Here is a 22023-nt window from a genome sequence, read left to right as displayed (position 1 = left end):
GATCATGTCCCATAGCAAAAAAAAAATGAAATAGATCATAACTCCTAAAACTAGAATCAGATCAAAAAACGGAGTAAACTATTAAAACCGCCTTGTCAAAATATCCTATGTAGGAAAGTTATAGTCCCTTGGCTTTAACACCAAGGGAAATTTACTGGCTTGAAAATAAAAAAATTGGCTGAAACCAGGATATTATGCATATACGACATCTTTTTTTTCTTTTATTCTTTTCCTCAGATATTGGGGCACTGGAACATTGTAGAGAGCTGTTTAATGGCTCATTTTAAAGGAAGTTGATGAGGTTAAAAACTCTTAGTAATTAAATTTTTTTTTAATGTAAAATCTTTTTTTGCGAAAAAACTGCATTTTCATGGTTAAGATTGAGAATGACGTCATAATCGTAGGTTTTCAATCAACATAATAGAGAGCTGCGTAGTGGCTCATTTTAAAGGAAATTGCTGTATATAGAAACCTTTTGTTATTAACAAAAACAATTTTAAATATAATTAATCAGACAGTTCGTGGTAACGAACTATATAGTAAAAGAGACGCGGCTCAATAGTAACCGAAATATAAAAAAACGGAATGTGTTTACCAATACATACATGAAAAATCGGAATTTTTTGCTGATTTAAATATTTAAGTTTCGTCAAGTTTAGTTTTACCCATCAACATTTACGAGTCTTAGAAAATTTGCCTTATTTTCGAGAAAAGGGGAAAACAACCCTTAAAAGTCATAGAATCTTAATGAAAACTACACCATCAAATTCAACGTATCAGAAAGCCGTAATGTAGAGGTTTCAAGCTCCTATCTGTAAAAATAGGGAATTTGTAATTTTTGCCAGAAGAAAGATCACGGATGCGTGTTTATTTGTTCCTTTGTGTTTTTTTTCTCCGAGGTGTGATCGTATCGACCCAGTGGTCCTAGGATGTCACAACAGGGCTTATTCAAACGGAAATTAAGAGTTCTAGTGTCTTTTTAATTAAAAAACAAAATTTAATTAAGTTAAAAACTTTTTTAACTAGAATCTGTATTTTTATTTATAGTAAAGGATAAACTCTAGCCCGTGGTAAGTGAAATAACGAAATATATCATCATATACATGATGATGCATGAAACTTATCTTGTAACAATATTTCAAAGCCAGGGAACAGAAACTCAATGTTTAATGTTGGACTTGTACTTTCATTGAGTCATGGGATGGGTGTCCCATCTATCGTAATTTTGCTTCATAAGATGATCAAGCTTATGTACCATGCACAATTAAAGGATCCAGTTTTTATTAGGATAGGAACCTTGGAGGAAATCACATTGAGGGTTGAAACGTCATGATAACTTGTGTAGCTTTGAATGGATATGGTGAGCCTAATTTTAACCTTCCTGCCCTTGGTAAGAAAATGAGTCGCAAAGTAAAACTTGACTGCAACTTAGCAATGGACTTAAAGAGTCTTACATGACCTGAAGATCCATGGAAGACAACCATAAGAAAGACGATGTGCGCTGATAACTTTTACGAAGGACAAGGGAGACTAGATGGTGCTTTCTGTGAATATAGAGCGGCTGATAAGACTGCATGTTTGACCAAGTTCTATCAGAATTGAGTTCGAAATATTGAAATGGAGATAGTTATCATTGGTGCACTAAATCACCATGCTGGTATTCGAGTATGTTCGTCTCTTAATAGGTTGTAGCTACAGCTACAATCACGAATTTTTTCAAAGATAATTAAACATAGGAATGTTTTTCCTTAGTTGGAACAATAAAACACGAACCATAGGAAATCAGGCAGCAAAGTCAGTCAAAAATGGCACTATATACCAGAAAAGCAAATTTCAAAAGATGTTTGTGTTATATTATCCTTTCAAGAGATAAGTTTTTTGCATCATCATTCTAATGATGATTCATTTTGATGTTTCAGTTTATATGGGCTAGAGTTTGTTCTTTATTATAAGTCAAGGAACAGAAAGTTTTCTATACAGGGGTGTCGGACAAGGCGGTTCTAATGGTGTACTTTTTGTTTTGATCTGACTCTTTTTTTAGGAGTTATGGGTTTTTATATTTCATAACATTGGACGTGATCGTCTCTTACTAGGTTACTAGCTACCGCTGCAACCCGGATGTCAAAAGATGAGTTTTTGTTACATAATCATTTATGCAATAATATATTTTAAAACCTCAGTTCATATGGGCTGCAGTTCGTCCTTTAATATAAAAGTATATTGACACTTTATGTAATAGTTTGTTCTTTACTGTAAAATTGCTAACAGGAAAAATCCTATGGCCTTTTCTTAGTTGGAATAGTAAGAGACGAAGCTCAGTATGACACTATACCCCGGAAAAGTAAAATCTCAAAAGATGCTTGTATTATCCTAACTTTTGATTATTATGTTCCGTAGTTTGTTCTTTACTAGGTTTCATATATATCCGATGAAACTTAGATAGTCCCCATTTATAATGAGCTATATCGATCTTTTATGTAAAATACAATTAGGAAAAAGCCTGTGGCTTTGTCGTAGTTGGAATAGTAAGAGACAAGCTTCAATATGGCACTATGCCCCAAACAAGTAACTTTTCAAAAGATGCTTTTATTATCTTAACTTTTAGTTACTATGTGCCCTAATTTTTTCTTTATTATAACTACATTTTACATAACTATATCTACATGCTATTTATAATGTTAAAAATAACATTTGCTACTAGAGTGTTATAGAAAATGCCGTTTTTTGTAAAAAATGTATTCTTGTAACGATGGATTTCTTATATTATCTTTTCGAAAGATAAGCGTGTATAAATATTGCATTCACTTATTACGTCATATATAATTATAACCTACGATTATGACGTCATTCATCAAGATTGTACATGAAAATGCAGTTTTTTCTGTAAAAATTGATTCAATTTTAAAAACTTTTTAATTAAAAAAAAACACTAGATGCAGCAATTTCCTTTAAAATGAGCCATTAAATAGCTCTCTATAATTTTTCAGTACCCAGCTATCTGAGGAGGAAGAAAAAACGGAAAAAAGATGACGTCGATGAAGAATATCGTAGTTTAAACCAATTTTCTTGTTTTTCAAGCTAAAATGTTTTCTCCTTTGTTCAAGCCACGAGGTTACAGGTTTCCTATATAGGAATTTTGGACAAGGTGGTTCTAATAATGTACCTTGTGTTTTGATCTGACACAACTTTTTAAGAGTTTTGGGCTCTTGTATTTCTTAGTATGGGTCGTGATTGTCTCTTACTAGGCTGCTTGCTACTGCTGCAACCTGAAAAATGTAATTCATTATTTGCTCTTTACTATAGTGATTTCAAAACGCCTTTTCAACATTTGATTACTTTGGGCGATGGTCCTTTTGCTAGGTTGCACCTACTGCTGCAACCCCGATTCTTTAATATGATTACATATCCTACCTATAAGCTTTGCATTACCATGCACATGATAATTTATTTTAATATATTCTGTTACTAAGGGCTAGAATTCGTCCTTTATTATTAATTAATTAAAAAAAAAATTCCGAAAAATAAGTTTTTCTAAGAAAACTAAAGCCATTTTAAACTTAAGTTTAGAAGATACAAATACCTGTTAAAATTAAAACCCAAAACGACCAGAAATTACTACTATAGAAGAATTGAAACCCAAAACGAACAGAAATTAAATAAAACAATCATAGCAAAAACATACAACAAGCAATAATATAAATGAATAAATAGATCTTAAAGCGAGTAATGCTTAATTTGAATGTGAATATCAAACTTAAAACGAAAAAGAATATTTTCCTATTGAAGTATAAATTAAACTTAAAACGAACAGAAATCAAATAAACAATCAATGCAAAGAAACATACAATAGGTACTAATATAAATGAATAAATAAATCTTAAAACAAGTGAAAATTAAATTGAATATGCAAATCAAGCTTGAAACGAGCAAAAATCACCACAAACAAGAGTTTGGGTTTGACCCCCTTCTTTCACTGTAAAATTCTAAAACCTAATGCGTCATTGGCGCATTAGAGAAAACCAATTTTATGACAAATATTTTCTTTTGCACTTTATATTGAAAATAAACCTTAAGATTATAGTAACATTTTGAACTGATGAGCTTTCAGCAATTAATATTATACATTATACATCAAATATTCATTATGCATCAAATATTCAGTTTAATTTATTAGCTCTTTTTAAAGTTGTTGAAGACGAATATAGTTTCCCTACAAACAAGTGTTTGGATATTGCCTCCTTTCCTAACTGTAAATAAAAAACCAAAAGCCTACTGCGTCATTGGCGCTTAACTGAAAACGGATTATATTACAAATATTTTCTTTTCCAGTTCTTACAGCATTGAAAATAAAAATACAATTATAGTGAACCAAATTCTTGAACTGATGGATCTTCAAACAATTAATATAATTATACATCAAATATTCAATTTGATTTTGTTTATACTTTCCAAGACTGTTCAAGACGCATATAGTTTTCAATAAAGCGCAAATGACGCAGCAGGTTTTAGAATTTTACAGTGAGAGAAGGAGGTCTTACCCATACAATTTCAAAATTAAACTTAAAAAAAATCAAATATTTATCAAAGTATCAAAACTGATGTCAAAGTAACATTATCAAAGGGAAAAATGGGTTTGTGTCAACCTTGGAGTTTTTATTATCTGATGTTTGAACTATTTTTAACAAAATTGCTATCTCAAAATTTTTATCGGATGGGTTTGGGGAAAAAGGGCGTGGAGGGACTAGATTAAGCTTCGGTCTTTTTTGACTCTTTAAAAGTGAACTAGAACTTTCTATTTTCAATCGAATGAGCCCTCTCTGAAGTTTATACGAGTATCCCTTCTATAAGAACCATATATATCTCCAAAGTATAACTTACAACGCCTATCCCTGGGCCCTGGGGGGTTGTCTCGACCCTGGAGCTTTAATATCTGATGGTTGAACTATTTTTGACTAAATGGTCACCTGAAATTTTTATCGGATGGGTTTATCCGGCGTGGAGGGCGGGAGGAGCTAAGCGCCCTTTGATCTTTTTTCGCTCTGGGAAAAGGAATTACAACTTTTAATTTTCATTCAAATGAACCCTCTCTGAAGTTTATACAAGCTACCATCCATAAAAACCATATATGCCCCCAGAGCAATACTTACAACGCCTCACCGGCCCTGGGGGGGGGGGGATTGTGTCGACACAAGAGTTTTTCCTATCTGATCTTTGAACTATTTTTAACGAAATGACCATACGTAAAGGAGTTTTTCGTATATAATCTTTGAACTATTTTTAACAAAATGGCTACCTTAACTTTCTTATCAGATTTATTCGGGGAAAAAGGGCGTGGGGGCTAGTTACTCTCTGATAACTATTACTGTTAAAAAAGGCACTACTACTCTTGTTTTACAATTGAATGAGCCCCCTTTGAATTTTATAAGACGACCCCTGCCATGTAAAAGGCCTATGGAAGAAAATAAATGGAGAGTGTGGGGAGGCTAGCCGCCATCTGATCACTTTCGACTCTTACGAAATGAATTACACCTTACAATTTCCAATCTAATGAGCCCTCTAGTAATTTTATACGGGCTTCCCTTCCATAACACCCATATATGCCCCCAGGGCATAAATTACAACGCCTACCCCCGGGCCCTGGGGGGGGGGCTGTGTCGACACCGGAGTTTTTTGTTATCAGAACTTTGAACTATTTTTAACAAAATGTCTAATTCAAATATTTGATCTGATGCATTTAGGGCGTAGAGGGGGGGGGGGCTAGTTGCCCTCCCGTCTCTTTTGACTCTCAAAAATTGAACAAGAACGTTCAAATTCCAATCAAATGAGCTCTCTCTCAAGTTTATACGAGCAGCCCTTCCATAAAAACTATATATGCCCCTAGAGCATTACTCATAACGCCTGCCTCCGGGCCCTGGCGGGTTCTGTCGACACAGGAATTTTTCTTATCTGACCTTTGAACTATTTTTAATGAAATGGCTATTATAGAAATTTTATCGATGGGCTTGGAGAAAAAAGGGTGTGTGGGGGGACTAGTTGCCCTCGGACATCTTTTGACTATTAAAAATTGAACTAGAACTTTAAATTTTCAATCAAATGATCCCCCTCTGAAGTTTATACGAGCATCCCTTTCATAAGAACCATATACCCCCCCCCCCCCAGGATAACACTTACAACGCCTATCCCCCGGGCTCTGGGGGGCGTTTTTTGTTATCTAGTTTTTGAACAATTTCCAAAACATTGGCTGTCTCAAAATTTGTAGCGGACGGGTTTGAGGCAAAAAGAGCGTGGGGGGGGGGCTAGTTTAACTCTCTTGAATCTTAAAAAGTGAACTAGGGCTTTCAATTTCCAATCAAATGAGACTTCTATGAAGTTTATACGAGCATCCCTTTCATAAAAAAACCATACATGCCCTTAGGGCATGACTTAGAACGCCTTCCCCTGTACCCTAGGGTTTCTATTGACACCGGATTTTTTCTTATCCGACCTTTGAACTATTTTTAACAAGATGTCTATCTCAAAATTTTCATCAGATGGATTTTGAAAAAGAAGGCGTGGAGGGGGGGGGGTTTAGCTGCCCTCGGATTCTCTTTTGACTATTAAAAAGTGAGCTCGAACTTTCAATATCCAATCAAATGAACCCTGTCTGAAGTTTATACGAGCATCCCTTTCATACGGACGATATATGCCCCAGGGCATAACTTACAAAGCCTGCCCCCGGGCCCTGGGGTTTGTGACGACACCTGAGTTTTGTTATCTGATTATTGAGCATTTTTAACTTAATGGCTATCTCAAAATTTTTATTGGATGCATTTGTGGGAAAAGGGACATGGAGGGGGGGGGGGATAGTTAACCTCCAATCTCTTTGGACTTTAAAAACCTGAACAAGACTTGCCAATGTCCAGTCGCATGGCACCTTGCTGAATTTTTTACAAGCTCCCTTTCAATAAGAAACATCTGGTCATAAATGGAATCTCTTACAACGCCTACCATTGGACACTGGGGGGCTTAGTTGGTATCTGACCTTTTATTATATGTTCTTTGAACTATTAAAAATAAGCTATCTCAAAGTTCTTATCGGATGGGTTTGAGTAAAAAAGGGTGTGGAGGGGGGGGCTAGATGCCCTCCAATCTCTTTTGACTCTTAAAAAGTGAACTAAAACTTTCAATTTCCAATCAAATGAGCCCTCTTTGAAGTTAATACAAGCATCCCTTCCATAAGACCCATATATGCCCCCAGGGCATAACTTACAACGCCTGCCTTCGGGCCCTGGTGGGTTGTGTCGACTCCACAGTTTTGTTATATGATCTTTGAACTATTTTTCACAAAATGGCTATCTCAAATTTTTATTGGATGCATTTGGGGAAAAAAGGTTTGGGGGGGGGTGAAGCTGGTTACCCTCCAATATCTTTTGACGCTTAAAAACGGAACTAGAACTTTTAATTTCCAATCAAATGAGCCTTCTCTGAAGTTTATAAGAGCATTCCTTCCATAAGAACCATATATGTCCCCAGGGCATAACTTATAACTCTTGCCCCTGAAGACTGTGGGGGGAGTCTTGCCTATAAATGTTAGTAGAGGAAAGAATTCGTTATTTCTTATATGTTCTTTACTAGGTTTCGAAAGAAAAGCGTGTATAAATATTGCTTTCGCTTATTAAAGGTCATGTATGGCTAGAACCTCTGATAATGACGTCATTCGTCAGGTTTGTACATGAAAATGCAGTTTTTTGTAAAAATTAATTATATTTTAAAATCTGTTCTTTCGAACTACAAAAGGCACTAGGTATAGCAATTTTCTTTAAAATGAGTTATTAAACAGCTCTCTATAATTTTTCAGTGCCCAGCTAGCTGAAAAGGAAAAAAACGGAAAAAAGATGCTTTCGACGCAGAATCTTGTAGTTCCAGCCACTTTTATTATTTTTCAAGTCAACAGACTGTACGTTTCCTGTCTAGGAGTTTTGGACAAGGCAGTTCTAATAGTTCACTTTGAATTTCGATCTGACACTATTTTTAGGAAATATGGGTTTCTACATTTCTTAGTATGGGACGTGATCGTCTCTTACTAGGTTGCTAGCTACTGCTGCGACCCAGATTGATATGGAAATATAGCACAACGTTATAGAGATGCGCACTTTAGGAGTTAAGCCAAAAAAAGTTTTTTCCCAGAAGAGAATTATAACTTTGAACTGAGAGACGAAATAAAATTATTTTATTTAAAATTTTCAGGAATTAATCTTGTTTCAATTCACAAATCAAATTTTTTGTTATGACTCTAAAAGGATTACTATATTTTATATAAGTATATCCTCATGTTTTTTATAATGTTAAAAAATACTATTTTGATCTTCCTATGCAAGATGATGTTAATAGCATTTGCTACTACAGTGTTGTACAAAACTACAGTTTTTCGTAGAAAACTGATTCTATTTTAGTTTTCTAGTTTTTTCAATCATAAAAGGCACTAGATGTGGCAATCTCCTTTCAAATGAGGTATTAAACATGTCTTTATGATTTTCCAGTGGAGGAGGAAGTAAAAAAAACAGAAACAAAAAATGACAATGCTCTCGATGCAAAATATCGTAGTTCAAGCAGCTTATCTTGTTTTTCAAGCCAATGGATTTTTCTCTTTATTCAACCCAAGGAGCTGTAAGCTCCCTACATAGGGATTTCGGGCAAGGCAATTCTAATAGTATACTTTGTGTTTCAATTTGACTTTATTTTTTGGGGTAATGGGCTCTTGTATTTCTTAATATTGGACGTCAAGTAAACAGGTGGGAAAATTGCGGTGAGAATTAATGGAAAAATTGCAAAAAAGTGCTATACTTCCTGTTTCAACACGTTTGATCAGGTCAAATTTTTCCCCTGATAGTTAAGGGTCTTTTACTTCCTAAAATCTATCAGTTCGAGAAAAGATTTTCTTTATTTAACATTTTCAAAAATGAATATGAATACACCCTCTACATCTTCAAACAGGACAGAAATCAAATCACTGAAAAACAGAAAATCATTGAAAACAAGATTTTTTTTTTCATTCATAAACATGAAAAAGAAATAATGGAAAAAGAAATTAAGACTTAGTGCTTTTTAAAATAATATTTATACTGTAACTAGATTGGTTAATTCGGTTGTATTTTAGTCATAGAAGTTAGTAGGGGAGAGGGATCAGCTCCAGGAATTATTTAATTGTTTCAATTTTTTGCTTCCAATATTTAAATCAAAACTCCAATACAGCCCCAAATTCTTTTATTTGTAATCGAAACGCCAATAAGTAGTGTTGGGCGATAATTTGATTAGACGATGTATCGATATTTTTGCTTTCGATATTCAATAATTGATGTATCAATTTTGACATTTCTGATCAGTCTTTTTGCTGAGATTAATTTTATGTTTTGCCCAAATTCAATAACAAAAATTGTACTTAAAGGGTATTTTGCGCAATGTTTTCCAAACTTTGAATAAAATACAAAAAAACTTTTATATGAATGGATATTACAAAAGCTCTTATTTGGAATTACTCGGGCTCAGGATAAAGAAAAATAAGATACTGGTTATTTTTGGCTATTCAAAATCAGCCGCATGTTAAATAGTTTCCCCTGAGAGTTGGCTCTGTCTTTCAGCGATTAAATATTTTTTTCCCCACTGAAAGTAAGGAGCAGCATTAAAGCTCAAAAGAACAGAAACTGATCCGTGCATGAAGGAGATAACCCCTCCTCAATACCTCGCTCTTCACACCAAAATTTCTCTTTGTATTTTAAAAATCTCCGAACTTTAATTAAACTGCTCTTTTGTTTTAGGGGCTGTCCTTAAATAATTGGGAGGAAAAGCTACAATTAGCGTAAGAAAACGAGGTATTGAGGAGAGGGATTCACTTCTCATACTCGAGATAATTTTGCTTCGTTTTAACCTTGGATGTTGCTCCTTACTTTTAGTAAAAAGAAATTGTTTTTTTTTATTGAATTGTTTTTCAAATAATGCCGCAAAAACCCGTCTTTTCTCTTCAAGGGAAATCCCCCCAATAAAATTCCTCCTTGGAAAGTTCCTCCCGAGTATCATCCCCCTTCCCCCAGAAAATGCAATCCCTGCTGAAAATTCCCCCCAGAAAACTTCTTCCGGACAATTCCACCTAGAAAATTCTTTTCAGCCAACTTTCGTTTGAAAAAAAAGGCTTGTTTTTCTTTTAATCTCTAATTGTTTTTCAAATCATGACGGAAATCCTCCCTCCGTGTAAAATGTTTCCAGGAATTCTTCCCTCTCAATGTCTCAGTGGAAAGTTTCTCCCGCGTAAAATTCCCCCATAGAGAATCTCTCCTGTAAAAATATCCCCCCTACAGAAAAATCCACCAAAAAATTTCATCTCCTTTGAAAATGTTCCCTGGGCAACTTCCCCGATATATCTTCACATGTCAAATTAAATTGGCAAAGAGAAAACAAGTCAAATAAAAAGATTTTAGTATAAGAATTCTGGTAAATTCCCCCGTGTATGGTTTCCCTTTGAAAGTTCCTCCCGGAAACTTCCCTCTCCATGGAAAATCTCCTCTTGGAAAATCCCCACTGCAGAAAATTCCCCCCAAAGAAAATACATCCTCCCAAAAATGTCTGTTTACTTCCCAAAAACAAATACTAAATGTAGACACTAAACATAATTCATAACTTACAACCTTTTCCCCGGAACTTGCAGGGCCACTTCACTGCCAAAGGCATGATTACTTGACCTTTCAACTATGCCGATCAATATATCTGTCTCAAAATTTTGATCAGATGATTTTGGGAAAAAGGGGTGTGGGAGGGGGATCTAGCTGCCCCCCAATCGTTTTGGTCGCAAAATGGGAAACTAGAACTATAATTTTTGTTTGAGAAAGCTCTCTCCCGATCTTATGCTCTCTCCCGATCTTATATGATGATTGGTTCGATACTACCACCCTGACAAAATACAAAAAAAAAAAAAAACGCATATGCGTGATCTTTCTTCTGGTAAGAATTACAAAATTTCACATTTTTTCAGATGGAAGCTAGAGACCCTTACAGTAAGATTCTCTGATATGCCGAATCTGATGGGGTGATTTTTATTAAAATTCTTTGACTTTTTAGGGGCGTTTTCGCCATTCTCAAAAGTTATACGAACTTTCTCAGACTTCCATGGTTTGTGATGGGTACATTGTGGAATACAAACTCTGAACTCGGAGACTTAATGAATATTATATATCTGAAGTTTAGTCATTAAGTTTAGTCTTACCCATCAAAAGTTACGCGCCTGAGAAAATTTGCCCTATTTTCGAAAAAAGGGAAAAAAAATACCTAAAAGTCATAGACCTTTAATGAAAATCACACCTTCAGATTTAGCGTGTCAGAGAACCTTACTATAGAAGTTTCAAGCTCCTATCTGCAAAAATGTGAATTTTGTATTTTTTGCCAGGAGAAACATCACGGGTGCGTGTTTATTTGTTTTTTTTTTCGTTCGTTTGTTTTTTCCTCAGGGGTTATCATATCGACCCAGTGGTCCTAGAAAATCGCGGGAGGGCTCATTCAAACCGAAATTAAAAGTTCTAGTGCCCTTTTTAAGTTACCAAAAAATATACGGGCAACTAGGCCCCCTCCCACGCTCTCTTTTTCCCAAAGTCACCCGATCAAACTTTTGAGATAGCCATTTTGTTCAGCATGGTCGAGAAATACAATAACTATATCTTTGAGGGTGACTTAATCACCCAGAGTCCCCGGGGGAAGGTCTGCAAGTTATGAACTCTGCCCAATGTTTACATATAATGTTGGTTATTGGAAAGTATACAGAAGTTTTCAAGGGGTATTTTTCTGGTAGTTGGGGGGATGGGTCAGGGGTTGTGTGGGAGGATCTTTCCACGGAGGAAGTTTTCACGGGAGAAGGGAGCACCGGATTTCACAGCATTATTTAAAAAATGTTCAGAAATTAAATAAAAAAAACAATTTTTTCAACTTAAAGTAAGGAGCACCATTAAAACTTAAAACCTACAGAAAGTATTACATATATGATTGAGTTCGACCCCTAGACATTACCTCACTCTTTACGCTAATTATTTTTTTTTTACTTTCATCAGAGCTAATTATTTTATGATGAAATAAATACAAATGAATGTGCATCGTATTATTTGATTTATTAAAGTTATAAAAGTAAATACATTTATATTTTTCCAATAAAGTGCAAATTATGTTCTGGGCTTGGGAATGCATAGGGGTTTTGAGCCCAATTTATGTTAATTTCTGCTCGTTTTGAGTTTGACTCGGTTAATTTAATGGAATTCTTTACTTTTCTTTGAAAAACTTATTTTGCGGAATTTTTTTTAAAATTAATACATAAATAAACAATGCACACGAAACAAACAAACATAAACTAAGTAGTGGACTCCGGTTTTACTAAGGCTGTCAGCAATGAGTTGCTGCAGACGACAGGAGTGCACTCTAAACAAGTATTCGGGTGGGTGATGGTGAGTTTAATAACATTGGCTTTTTTGCCAGCTTTACCGTTAAAATCAAAGTGCATATCCCCCTTTACCTTTCTTCAACTCCCGCCCCATCATAGGAAACTACATCTCGCAGTTTAGTTATAAACTATTTAAGCAGCCCCGTGCATCGCGTCATTCAGTTGCATGTGATTTGAAAATGAAGTCTCAGCAAATAAAAGTGCACCCTTTAAATTTTCACGGAAGGAGGGGGGGGTACTGAATATTTGTCTAAATTCCTTTCACCAAGCAAAGCTCAGTATCCTAGTGCTGCATATTAAAATTGATAACAATAGATAAAGAGTATGGGATGGTATCGTTTAGATATGAGCTTAAAATTTCTAAATTGTGAAAATATACATATATTGTTTGGATTTACTTCATCCTACTTGCAGCAGACATTTCGCACAGCATACTGATGCAGAGATAAACGTCATACAGGTAGCGCTGGCTTCGCGTGAAATATGACCAATAACAGTAATGAAATAAGATTTTTTTAAACTGAAAGTAAGGAGCGACATTAAAACAGAAATTATTCCGTATATGACAGGGGCTGTCCCCTCCTCAACGCCTCACTCTTTAGGCTATTTTTTTATTCTTTTAAAAAATAAAGTTGTGAGACAGAGTTCAACTTTGGCGTAATGAGCAAGGTGTTGAGGAGGGGACAGCCCCTTTCATATACGGGATAATTTTGTTCGTTTTAAGTTTTAATGTCGGTCCTTACTTTCAGTTAAAAAAAATTGTTTTTTTATTTAATTTCTGAACAATTTTGAAGTGATGCAGCTTTGATTTTGGTTCACCGTATGTGGTAAAGCTTTCTAATTTAGTTAATTATTAATTGAGTAAAAATATATTGAGACGCAAAAACAAAGTTTCAAAATACCACTTTTTAAGATAAAGATACAAATCGTGGAATGTGTGGGCTTGGAGGGAACTTGCTCAATAACCAATTTCCTGGTTAGATCCGTCAATGTACTGGAAGGACGTGGTTAGTTTTTCATACATGTACCCCGATTTTTGAGACCGAAGGGAGACCTTTTGACTTGCCGGGTGAACCTCTGCCCGTTTATTTTCTCATTACCTTGGGAAATACCTTGGGATTTTGTCGGATCAGTGTAAGTGTCTGTATCTTTTTATATATTATTGTAGTTTTTGAGACTTGTGGTCTACTTGGGGCAGCCAATCCCAGTAGGATATCTATATTTGTAATTATTATGTGTAAATTGAATAAATGTATTGTATATTAAACAACCTCTCTACAATCAACTTTTAGCCCCTCGAACATTCCCAGCCGGTACGCCTTATTAGTTCGGTCATAGCCTAAGGCACGCTACCAAAGTTTAATTACCTTAGGGCCAGAGTTTATCTCCCCTATAAAGGGAGAATAAAGGCATGTACGACTACGACACTCAAATACAATAAATACACACTTCACAGCAACTGGTGGTCGCTAGAAAAACTTGGTCGAGAGGGCTAGATAAAAATGGTAGATTGAAATAAGATGGCTTTACCAGAGGAAAAAATGACTTCCCTATCAACAGTACTTGAAATTACAAAAATTATACCAGAATACGCGGGAAATTCAGATGTAGATGAGTTTATCGAAAAATTAAAGATCTTCGACGAACTAACTGAATCGTTTGAGTATAAGGTCAAAGAGCAATGCGTTGCAGCCAGATTAAAGGGAAGCGCCCATAAACATTTTGAGGCAATTAAGGAAAAAGAGCCCAAGGACATCAGTACTCTAATTGAATCTTTTAAAACAAGATTCATAGACACAAGCATCTCCGAGAGGTTAAGAACAGAGGTAGTCACATTCAATACCTCAACTAGTATCAGGGAATATGCCGACAAAATTTGTAGATCCGTGGGTTTACAATTAGAGAAAGGCAGAAATGACGAGACAGTACAGAAAGTACAACTACATACTTTTACCCAAGGGTTACCAAAAAAGTTATTAAGACTAATATTATCGCGGAAACCTGAAAATTTAGAGCAGGCTATAATACTAGTCGAAACAGAGGTAAAAATTGACGAGGCTATGAATGAGTTTGACCAGATGTCAATAAATAACACAGGAGCCCAAGAAAGTATAAAATATGAAGGGAGGAGCCAAATCATGAACCAAAAAGGCGCGACAGAGGCCGAGGGTCGCCGCCTAGGGAAACAGCTGACAGACTCCACGACCTTGAGAAATTAGCAGCTAATAACTATAGAAAATATGGGCACCCTCCTCCACCAGAGACAGATAGTTTGGAAACCAACAAGGACCGATCAAAAATATTTAGAAGTAATCAGGAAAAAACGAACAATGTAAGAGAAAATTTAATTGCTATTATTGTAGGTAACCAAACCACTGTGCAGCAAATTATTGGCATAGAATACGCAAAGAAGGCCAGACGTACAAGGAAAGACACCAGTTCAAAACACAGGAGGGCAGAAATCTAGTCAGGCAGGGAACAAATAATAATTGGAGAACACGGAATAATATTCCTGAATTTAGGCCTAGAAGGCAAACGGTTAGCAGTACCCAGGGTCAAAGTAGCAACGCTGAAGAAAACTGGGATAATCCCAGAAACCTTTGGCAAAACAGAGGGCATTTAAACAGAGATACCAGCCTTTAAGGGTCGACAGAGCTGTTTCCTTACAAAGACCCCTATATAGTTTAGAACGTTGTGATACAAATGCAAATAATAATAATCTACCGATTCTGCGTTGTTTTAAAATAGAGTGTTTTCAAAATTTACCATGTTTACTAGATACAGGCGCATCTAAATCATTAATTCGAGAGGAAGTTTTTAAGAGGTTTCCTCCCAGTGTCAAAAATCGCGTAAGCAGATGCCAGAATACCCTGACATCACAAGCTGTGACAGGGCACAAGCTGACAATTTTGGGAGAATGTCCATTGAAATTTAGTGCAGTGGATAAAGAAATAACAGTAACAGTAATAATATGCAAGCAGCTACCATTTCCTTGTATTCTAAGAGTAGATGCCATCAGAAAATATGGGATTGTATGGGAACCCATATCCGATACAATAACCATAAACCAGGCAAATGAAAATAATAGGCAAATTTGCGTAACAACAAATAACCAAAGTGAAGATTCGAATTATAACCTAAGAATAAACGGAAAAATCAGCATAGAAAGGAAAACGACAGCTCAAGTTCTAGTAACATTAAATTCAAAAGAAGGAAATGTTAAAACAATAGCTGCCTCATAGGAGGATACACTATAAGAGGATACTCAATAATTTTTGTGGAAAATCAGATTATAAAAATTGAAAATAGTATAGCATATTTAAAACTATCAAATCTAAGTACTAATAAAATAAAACTGAACCAGGTAGAACTTGGATCAGTAGAAAAGATTTCAAATTCGGAAATAAAATCTATAAACAGTCTTGAATTAAGCGTAAACTTCACTAGCCACGAACATTTATCCTCATTAAAACCGCAACCACAAGAAAAGTATGGAATGTCGATAACGGATTTTTTGCAACAATTTAATTTAAAACATTTACCGGAAAACGTAAAAACTAGGGTGGAAAATATTCTTTGTCATCTCAAATGGATTTTTGCAAGACACAAAGCGGACTAGGGATTAACTCACTTAATCACTCACAATATATCAATAGAGGGCTTTTCAATCAAATAGTCACCGTACAAAACACCTTATGATTTAAAACCATGGCTGGAAAACCAAATAAGGGAAATGGAAGATCAAGAAATAATTAAATAAAGTATTAGTCATTGGTGTTTTCCATTAGTAATAGTCAGGAAAAAAGATAACACCTGGAGATTATGTATAGACTTTAGATCACTAAATGCCGTCACGGTTAAGGATGTGATGAAGTTACAAAGAATTGATACGATTTTAGATGCGTTAGGAGGTTGAAAACATTACACTAGTTTTGATTTAATAGCAGGATATTGGCAAATCGCTTTAGATGCAGAAACAAAGCATAAGGCTACATTAATCTTAGACGATGGAAGATAGTTCACATTTGAACGTATGCCTTTTGGCTTATCCTTTAGTCCAAATTGTTTTAGTCGACTAATGAATTTGGTGTTAAAAGATAATGAACCATGGAAAAAAAGATACCTTGGCTTATTTAGATGATGTAAGTCTGTTTAATGAAAACCTGGAAGACCACTTTGTCGGACTTAGAAAAATACTAGAGAAGTTTGAAAAACCAGTCTTAAAATTAAAACCAGAAAAGTTAAAAATAGTAGCAACAAAATCAGTTTTTCTTGGACACCTGATAAACCAAGGTACTATTTCACCAAATCCAGAAAAATTTACAGTCATAGAAAATTTACAGCCTCCTAAAGATAAAAAAAGCTGCAGATTAGTTTGTAGTTTGTTAAGCTATTTCAGACGATATATTAAAAATTATGCCACAATAGCACAACCTTTGACAAACCTTTTGAAAAAATCAGGTAAATTCGAATGTCCGAATGAATGTCCGAATTCGAATGAAATAAAAACGCAATTATTACTGGCACCAACACTAAAACTACCAGATTTGTCACAAAACTTCTGTTTGCAAACAGATGCTTCGGGGTACGGCATCGGGGCCATATTATTAAACATAAATTCTGAAGGAGTAGAATCAATAGTCCAATACGCGAGCAGGTCACTGTCGGAGGCAGAAAAAAAAATACTCGACAGTTGAAAGGGAGTGTTTGGCAGTTGTAGTTTTTACAGAATATTTTTGACAATTTTTACTTGGAAAAAAATTTGTTTTACGCGTAGACCAAAAATCACTAATTTGGCTACATACGAAGCAAAATACTTCAGCGCGGTTGATACGGTGGATACTACGTCTGCAAGCATATTCTTATACCCCAATATATATAAAGGGCCGTACAAAACCTTTTACCAGACTATTTGTCATGAAATCATGATACGGACGGAAATTTCGTAGTAACCATCCAGAACGAACTGGAAGGGGTAGAAATACTGCCTAATGAAAATGTTTCGAAGCATCAAGATAAAGACGATTTTTGTGTAGCGATGAAATCCTTTTTATCAAAAGGAACGGAACTGCCAGAGCACTTTAAACATTTTTTAAAGGACTTAGATAATTTTGATCTGGACGAAAGTAAAAATCTTCTAGTAAGATATCATAGACCATCGCAAGAATATAGAAAAAATGACTTAAAAATTATTCCAGTAATTCCAAAATCTCTGGAAGGAGAAGTTCTACAGATGGCACATGCAACGATTGGCTGTCACATGGGAGAAGCAAAAACTATGGGGAGACTGAAAGGAAATTTTTATTTTCCAAAAATGTACTCAAAAGTAAAAGCTTTCATACAAAGCTGCCAAGAGTGCGCCAAACAAAAGTCGCCACCAAGGGCCCCTAGGGCTGAATTAGGTCAATACCCCATCCCTTTAGGGGTAGGAGAATTAATGTCAATAGAGATTTGGGGAACAGGAGGAAGTTTACCAGTTTCCAGGAAAGGAAACAGGTGCGTACTAACCGTAGTCGATCATTTTAACTCATATTTATACGGTTTTCCAATTAAAGATGAAAAGACAAAAACCATTGCGAAAGTTTTGGTCAATCGCCTTTTTCTGGAACACGGGATTTTCCCTAGAGTTTTACTTAGTGACAATGGGCCATGTTTTAGAGCCAAATTGTTACACGAAATTACAGACTATCTGGATGTTAGACGATGGTTTACCTCGTCTTACATGGCAGCAGCTAATGGGAAGGTTGAACGTAAGCATAGGGAATTAGCTTACATGCTGGGAATACATGCAAGGGAGGAAAATGAAAATTGGGATGAACATTTACCATTTGTAGTCTTTGCAATAAATACGGCTTTTTCACGTTCCTTAAAAGAAACGCCATTTTTTTGCAACATATAAGAGATCCCAGAATTTGTTTAGATGAAATACAAAATGACAGAATATATTACAACCTAGACCAATATAAACAATAGATGGTGATGCGAATGAAAAAAGCTATGGAACAAGTTAAAAAAAATATGAAAAAAGCGAAAACAGAGAAAGAAGAAAAATACGAAACGGCAAACAAAAATAAAACGAGTTACTGTTTAGAAGCCTTATTGTAGGTTTATAAAAGAAACCTGGAAGGAACAACATAGTTAAAACCGAAATAGGATGGATCCTAGAGTATTATAAAAATTCTTCCAAATAACTTAGAATATGTTCTAAAAAATCAGTATAAGGAGAAAGACGAAGTACTACACCATAATAGAATGAAAAAGGGATAATTTTCAAAACAGTGGAAAACAGAGCCTATTCTTTCAGAAGAAGAAATAGAGAACACGATTTTACCAGTATATATCAGAAGACCATATGAATTTTATGACTTTTTAAATCACCACAAACGTTGGGAGGAGTGTAAGGAGAATTTAGCCCAGTCTTGGCTACAAACTCTACACAACAAACAAGAGAAAAGAGGTAATATTTGATACTCATCGGGTACTAGCGATGAAGAAAATCAAACACAATATAAGGGTTTAAAATGTGATAAACCAAGGGTAAAATTCACAGAGGAAGAAAAATTGGAAGGAACCAATGAATTATCTGATGTTCATACATTAGACTCACCTACAGTCTTAACGCAAAAACGGCTTTTGGAACAAACGCCATCTACCAGACGCGAGCTAACAGAATGTGACACTGAAAATTCTTCTACAGAAACCGATATAACTAAACCTGGGCCATCGTCAAGAAATTCCTCTTTAAGAGAAAAATTATGGAGAACAGTAAAGAAACCAAAGGGGCAGCAACAAGTTCCTTTGTCAGCAGCACAAGTAGCTAAAACACTTATGGAAAAGGCCAAACATCAAGAGAAACAAAGATTAAAGATATTTGACGAAGCAACAAAACAGCACTAGGACTCAGAGCCATGTAAACCACACTATAGAGACCACGGAAAAACTTGCAAGTATTATAAAGAAAAAAAGCAAAAATTTGGGGTCCAAAACTCGGACCAGGAAACGGAGAAAGGCAAAACAAGCGTAGCCCCCAGCAGATTAATATTTGAATAAAACAATTATAACAAAAAAAAATTAAATTAAAATAAAACGAGTAAAAAGCATCTACAGAAATATCTATATTTTCTTTTTTAATCGGCATATAAATAACATCAAGTTTTCCTTCAAATATATATCGCCAGTAAAAATTATTACCGTCACGTTCTAACGCTAAATTATTAGCTCCGATCTGAAGTGACATGATAGCTTTCTGCAAAAATTTGTTTTCCGAGACGAGATAAAACTTCGCGAATGGTGTAATGTCAAGACTTGTCAAAACGAATTAGGCTTCGTTTCATAAAATAAATTAATAAGGCCACGTAACTTTTAAATAGGTGTAGTGGAACTAGTTAAATTATACATATTTAGAATCAGCATTCAAAGGCGATTCTTTTGATATGTATATTGGAAAAATATATTTTGGGGGGATGATCAAAAAAAAAACGAAGGAGGTTTGACTCCGGAAATAGGGTCACTGGAAGCTAGCAAATTTGGAGTTGAGCTCAATCACTGCTGGTCTCTCGTTGTTAAGTACATGCAATGCATCTACTAAACTTTGACTCTCTGAGGTGGCACTTTAAGTCGAATTTGAAAAAAAAATTGTTTTTGAAAAATTTTAAAATAATTATAATAGAAAAAACAGCAAGAGTTTACATTAAATCGCAACATGTACAAGCTAGCTGTAATCTTATTAAAATTAGTTATAGTCTAATATAATAATTTTTTTATTAGTTACAAATGGTAAAAAGAAAAAAAAAGAAATTTTAAAGAAGCGCTATAAAGGTTTAAGCAAAACTTAAAATAAGCTTAGAAAGCAAAACTATTGCTAGGTAAAGGAAATGAAAAGTGATATAAAAATAAATTATAACCTAAAAACTTACCAGGAGGTAAAAGCCAACGAAAAATCCATTAAAAATAAGCCAAAAATAAACCTCATCGTCACAAGCAAACCACAGTTCATAGTTCAAGATAATAATTTTAACTCTAGCGATGTTTTGAATCTGAGAAAACGAACTGGCACAGGAGAATCCTAGTTTAAACAATTGGTTTTCACCTGTGCCAACCCAAACACCCAAATCCCAAGCCGTTGAACCCTAACAGAAACTAAACGTATCCATTTTTTCTTTGAAAATAAAATGATACACAACATTTTTTCTTTGATACACAACAAGAAAACTCGCAGTAATGAACAGAAATGCATTCTTGTAATTCTCCCAGATTCAAACTTATCAAGAAACCGCAGATAATGAGCACCGAATTCAAAGTTATTTAACCTTGCAAGGGAATTATTGCCTCTCCTTCTATGGCAAATAAAATAGTAATTAAAGCTGGGATAAAATTGGCAACCAGTATATCGTAAAAATTGCACTTTTAGGAAGAAATGAGAATTAGCAAACGCGGGGCAAAACTTAATTAAAAGTGTTCTAAAAATCAGCTGAAAAAAATACAGTACTTTTCTAAATCGAACACTTTCGGATGAAGAAATTTAAATAATTTTAAAAAAATACAGGGTGCAACAATAGACACCCCCCACCCCTTAAAAAAAGGGATAATGAATTTGACCGTAGAAGGGCAATTAGCATAAAAAGTCGTAGAAGTTATTGAATAAAACATGAAACATATCAATATAGGCTTAGAATAGATCTATCTTACTGAGAAAAAAAACGAAATAAAAACTTGAAAAAAACCCTTAGGCTCCAATTAAATAACGAATCAAAAAAAAAGAGGAAAAGGTTCAAGTTGAAAATATAGCCAAACAAAATTAAAAGGAAAAGAAACTGAATGGAATCAGTTTAACTCTGTTATACTCACTTATTGAACTCTCCAAACGAACTAGTATGAAAATTGTACTAAATAAGTACAAATTATTAGCATTAATACTACGGAGCCACCGTTACATTGGTTAACGCGGGCCGAGATTAATAGAAATATTGGAGAAATGCTAAAAGTAGTCAAGAAAAGAAATTTGGCTCTCTTATGTGGAAGTCGTTTTCAGAAAAATGACTAACATGGCATGAAAAATTAAAAAAAATTCACATAATATCCATAAGGACTTAATTTGAAGTTGAAACCGAAGACAAGACCACTAAAAGTGGGGAAGTTAACGTGAAAATAGTCATTGTCACTTGTTTGTCAAAAACTGAATTATTGTGTGCCATGAAGGCCAGGTATTTTATGCAGAAGGGCCACATTTCTGATAAAAGAATAGCCCAAGAGAAAATTGTGGCAACAAATCAAAAAGTGTGACAATAATATAAATAATTAATTATTGTGTTTGCAGGTTCATAATAGTCCTTTTAGCAGTAGCCGCGACAAGAGGATCTGAAAACGTTATAAGAAACTACCAAACGGCAGTCATGATGAGCGAACATTCAGAGTATAGGCAAGAGTCCATTGATAATGACATAGGAGGTATATAATGAAGAGCAAAATTTTTTAACTTATCAGATATAAAGTGTAAATGAAGTTTTATCTCAAAAGGATATTAAAGCTGAAAAAAAAGAGAGATTACAGAGAAAAACGTTATAAAACTGTCT

General features: G+C 34.8%; 1 pseudogene; it reads left to right on the top strand.

Moving 5' to 3' along the window:
* Positions 1-1138: 1138 nt before the first annotated feature.
* LOC148954763 (uridine phosphorylase 1 pseudogene) lies at positions 1139-21812 on the top strand (annotated as a pseudogene).
* The last annotated feature ends 211 nt before the right edge of the window (positions 21813-22023 follow it).

Source organism: Artemia sp. Qi Xiang Cuo, chromosome 3 (genome assembly GCF_049724085.1).
Source record: "Artemia sp. Qi Xiang Cuo chromosome 3, ASM4972408v1, whole genome shotgun sequence".
Lineage (NCBI taxonomy): Eukaryota > Metazoa > Arthropoda > Branchiopoda > Anostraca > Artemiidae > Artemia > Artemia sp. Qi Xiang Cuo.
This window is presented reverse-complemented; position numbering and strand designations above follow the sequence as displayed.